The sequence below is a fragment of the Rhinopithecus roxellana genome, chromosome 7 (genome assembly GCF_007565055.1).
Source record: "Rhinopithecus roxellana isolate Shanxi Qingling chromosome 7, ASM756505v1, whole genome shotgun sequence".
In the NCBI taxonomy this organism is placed as follows: domain Eukaryota; kingdom Metazoa; phylum Chordata; class Mammalia; order Primates; family Cercopithecidae; genus Rhinopithecus; species Rhinopithecus roxellana.
Genome location: NC_044555.1, coordinates 151,554,527 through 151,559,479, shown reverse-complemented (window position 1 = coordinate 151,559,479; position 4,953 = coordinate 151,554,527). Strand labels below are relative to the sequence as shown.

The window sequence follows — 4,953 nt, the reverse complement described above, 5'->3', positions numbered from 1 at the left end:
CACTAACCAGAATCAGGAACTAGAGTATTGAGATCACTGTTCTGAGCTGATCCTTTCACTGTTTCTGGTCTGGGCTTGGAGACAGCCACTTCACTTTCAGGGATTGCTGTCAGTGAGTTGTTAAGGACGTGCAGATCTAAGGAGTCCCAGCACCAGCCATGCCCTTACTAGTTCATTCATCCACAGGCATCAAGAAAGGCTTCTGTTCCATCAGAGACCTACTGCAGATCATACTGGGGCCTTAGCTGAGATTTGAACTCCAGTTTAGGAGAGTGGAAGGTGAAGTCAGAGCTTCCAAAAGGAAGGAAATAATTTTTATCAAGCTTCAGGTGGATGTCAGTTCATCACATCAGGATACATTATTGTTTCTTAATCCTCAATAAAATGATTGCTTTTCACATATTTGGACAACAGAGACTTAGTGGTGAGCTCCTTAGGAAATGCAGTAATAAAGAAAAACCTCCTTGCTCTTTTAGCTGGTTTTTAGTCACAGGAAAGCTATTGATTTTTCTATATTAATCCTATAGCTGGGCACTTACTGAACTCGTTTGCTGTGTCTAGTGCTTTCTTTCTCATGTTTAATTGCATCGGACTAGTACTTCCAGAACTACTTTAAAATATGGTGGCAATAGCATTATTACATTGTTCCTGATTTGCTGAAAATGCTAAATGATTCTAGCTTTGGACTTGAGACATATTTATCAATTTTATAAAGGCTTTTAAAAAGCCAGATTCAGTGATAAACATTGACACATTCCTTTTCTGCATTTATAAAGATGATCACACGGTTTTCCTCCTTTAACTATTTTTTAATTAATTATAGCAATAGATTTCTTAATATCACCATGTTTATATTACTGAAATAAACCAAACAAGAAGTATTATTTTTAATGTAACGTTGGATACTATTTGCTAATATTTTTATTTGAGATGTTTGCATTGTTATTTCTAAGGAGGCCAAGTGTCCAATTTTGGAAGATTTACTGGGAAACCATATTTATAACTTCTTCTTTAGTTATTGCTAGCTTTATAAAAAGGAATCTGGAAGCGTTATAAATTTGTGTTCTTGAATAGTTTAAATAACAGGAATTATCTGTTTCTTAAAGAACTGGTAGAGTTTTAATCTGCGAAGTGGCATGAGAAAAAGCTATTCTGGCAGGGACATGCAGAGGAAAGAGACTGGAGACAGGAAAACAATCTGAAGGTTATTGTGGGACATGCATGAAATGAATAAGGCCTGATGTAAGGACGAAGCTGTGTGAATGCTGGGATTAGAGGAGTGGTTATGGAAGTGAAAGACACTTCAATAAAAGAAGGAAGAAAATCTGTTAGCTGATAGGATTGCCAGATAAACTACAGAGTTCCAAATATTGCATGAGATGTACACTAAAAAATTGTTTTTTACTTGAAATTCAAATTGAACTGGTGCTCTGTATCTTTATTTGCTAAATCTGGTACCATATATGAGTGACAGAGAGGGAAGATTGTATGATCCTATGCATATTTTGATAGGTAAATGCCCTTTTTCTTAGGCAATTCCAGTGATTGTGTAACTGAAAAAATTACCATTTTGAATAATGAGAAATAAGCAGTGATGGAAAGAATGACCTTTAGTGTTCATGCATGATTTGTTTTATGAGGTTAGAAGTTTATGTCTGTTTTCTTTTAGAACAGAAACAATGGTAAGGCCTTTTATGACATCATTGTGTTTATTTAAGAAAAAGTTCCTTCCTTTATTCCTGTCTTTATCTACTGAGGTAATGAAAGGATGGAAGTAAGTAAAACATACTAACATAATTTAAAGAAGTTGGGATAATTTTTTTGAGTGGTTTTGGTTACACAGAGGAAGGATTTCTTCATGGAAGGGATATTTAATACTAAAATGTTTAAGTCACTTGTCCTCCTAACTTTGTGGCTCTTTGAAGAATGATAGAAATGTGAATGAATGATACAGTCTATATTCTTTTTTTTAAAATATAGTATGGAATGCTTCACAAATTTGCATGTCATTCCTGCACAGGAGTCATGCTAATATTCTCTGCATCATTCCAATTTTAGTATATGTGCTGCCAAAGTGAACACCACTCTATATTCTTGACTGGAGTCAGAGCATATTTTTTCAAAGATTAAAGATATGTTTTGAGCCACAGCTTATTTTTATAATGCTGATTAACTTTTAAAATAATTTATTTTATATTAAAAGGGGAAATTATGAAATATTCTGTATAGTACAACTGTAAATTCCTGAAATAAGGATGTGTCTATAAAAGAAATATTTTATACTTATTAGTAGCAGCATTTCATTGGTGAGTTGAAACTATTTACTCACAACTTCTAATTGATCTTTTATTTACCTGTAACTTCTTTGTTACTCCTATCCAAGATAGAAATGTAAAGACTAAAATATGTTTTTGATATCCAGCCTAAGTTTGTTAAATATTTAGTCCAGCTGGGCATGGGAGCTCATGCCTGTAATCTCAACACTTTGGGAGGCTAAGCGGGCAGATTGCCTGAACCCAGGAGTTCAAGACTAGCCTGGGCAACATGGCAAAACCCTGTCTCTCCAAATAATAATAAAATTAGCCAAACATGGTGGTGCATTCCTGTAGGCCCAGCTCCCTGGGAGGCTGAGGTGGGAAGATGGCTTGAGCCCGGGAGGTCGAGGCTGCAGTGAGCCATGATGGCGCCACCACACTCCAGCTTGGGCAACAGAGTGAGAACTCTCTTTCTCTCTCTCCTCTCTCTTGCTCTCTCTCTCTCTCTCTCTCTCTCTCTCTCTCTCTCTCTATATATATATATATATATATATATATATATATATATGAACACACACACATATATATATACACACGCACAGATATTATATATGTGTGTATATATATAAAATATTTAGTCCTTTCAGAATTTCATACTTAACTGAGTCACTGAAATCACTGAGCTCAAACAATTTCCATGTACTTTTTATTAACCTTTCAAGTTTCATCCAGAGAAGACTAAAAGAAGTGCTATCCATTTAATCTGGAAATCAATTAAATTTCCAAACCATTTAGAAAATAAAATCCTACACAACAAATAGATGTCTAGAGACCCTAACTTGTCAAGAAAAGAGAGACAGCAACAGAGACCAGAGATGACACTACTCTTCATTAAAACACATGAATTTTGCACTAAGGGACACAAACTGCCCTCCTAGATTACCTCTAGCGTCCTATGATCATTTTCAATTTGTTCTGCCCACTAATGGTCAGCAGAGCATTCTGAATGGAATCTCCTACCTCCTTCCTAGAAGCTTCCTGACTCTCCTCTTTACCATAAGAGTCAGTACCAAGGACCAAGGATTTCATAAAGTAAAGGAAGTCTTTGGAATCATCCAAGATGCAGCAGCTACCTGCTGTATGTGCTGAATCCACCCTTTAACAGCAAACCAAACTAGATGCTCTCAGACTATTGGGTACATGAGAAGGAAGGGTACAGATCCACAGTCTGAGTAGAAACTATTTCTTTTCCAGCAGTTATTCTTCTGTCTAGGGGCCTCCTTCAACAGCCCAGAGCCCAGAGAGTTCCCCTGGGTAAAGTTCTGAAAAGTCTCAGGAAGGAGGGAAGAAATACCCAGTATGCTAGCATTGTATTACGGAAGTGAAGGATGATGAAGAAAACTGTTATTCATTCTCAAGCACTCTTCCTTGAACCCTGGAATGAGAAAGACATTTCCTGTTCTGTTAGAGGTTGGAGTGTCATTTAATTGTGAAATGGAAATGATTATTGCAGTGGAAATAATAGACTCAACCAGCAAAGAATATTCTAGTTAGCCCAACGGAAATATTACTTATTCACAGTTCTGCCCTTGCATTTTAAGGAACAGATTTATTAATCCTGTTTTATCAGAACTGTATTGGCAGTGAAAATGTAACATGTGACCCTGGAGCCAAGAGACTGACTTTCTTCTTTAACAAACATGAGAACTTAAAATGCAACCAAGTGCTGACCTTCAAAATAATTCCCTCTGAAAGAAGCCATGCACTTTTGTTGTCATTGCTTTAAAAACATTGGGAATTGCTTTCAGAACCTGTTCCAAAGTTGTACAAGCAAAACAAACAAAACAACAACCAAAACAAATTAGTATCCTGCCTATATAGATTTAGCTCACAGAACTATAAAAATTTTTCATCTGAATCTTCCATTTAAAGAGAATGTTACAATAATATTCACATTAAACAGATAAAAGGGAAAGTACTTTGGAGAAAGCTGTGCTGGTTGATGTCCAGACTCCTACCAAAATGCTTTCCCCTCAAACTCTACCAAGGTCCATTAGAAATTTGCTTGGAAGCCAATCTCAAAGCCAGTGCTTTATATGACTATTGCCGTTGATTTTAAAATGTTACTTAAGAGAGAGAAAGCTCTACCAAAATGCAATGTTCACAAACTTGTGTGTGCAAGCTTTTCACATACTCAAGTGTGCAAAAGCATCATTTCTTTAAGAATCTACTTTAATGAGCAAGAAATGTAACTTTTGAACTAATTCAACCTAATTTCTATTTTGAGCCTATCACTCCCCTGGGGCAGCAAAAATCTAGTTCCCATAAAGTTTGGGTTCTTCCCTTTCAGCAGGTTTGTGTTTAAAGTCCAGTGCAAAAAGCGGAGGGGAGCAAAGATACTGGTTGGTGGTGGACATGTAGTCCTAGAGTAATAAGTCACACAGGTGTGGGTCATTGGCCCTTGGAGATGGCTGCTGAAAGTCCCTCATTCCTGTCTGGTGGCCCCTTCAACTCCAAAACCTCTCTCAACTATTTTCTCTGTAGGTTTAGGCACAGGACCTCTGTAAGGTTGTCCAGGCCCTAATCCACCTTGACACAATCTGCATTCACTTCCTCTCTGGACTCTTGGCTGTCATCATTTCCTCTCCTTCTCTCCTCTCACCACTGAGGTTGGGGAGAGTTTTTCTCTAATCTGGGG

General features: G+C 37.1%; 1 non-coding gene across 1 annotated transcript; it reads right to left on the bottom strand.

Moving 5' to 3' along the window:
* Nucleotides 1–1,975: 1,975 nt before the first annotated feature.
* On the bottom strand, nucleotides 1,976–2,082 carry LOC115898841. The gene has a single exon (XR_004058506.1). It is a non-coding gene; the product is annotated as a U6 spliceosomal RNA (small nuclear RNA).
* Between the last annotated feature and the right edge of the window lie 2,871 nt (nucleotides 2,083–4,953).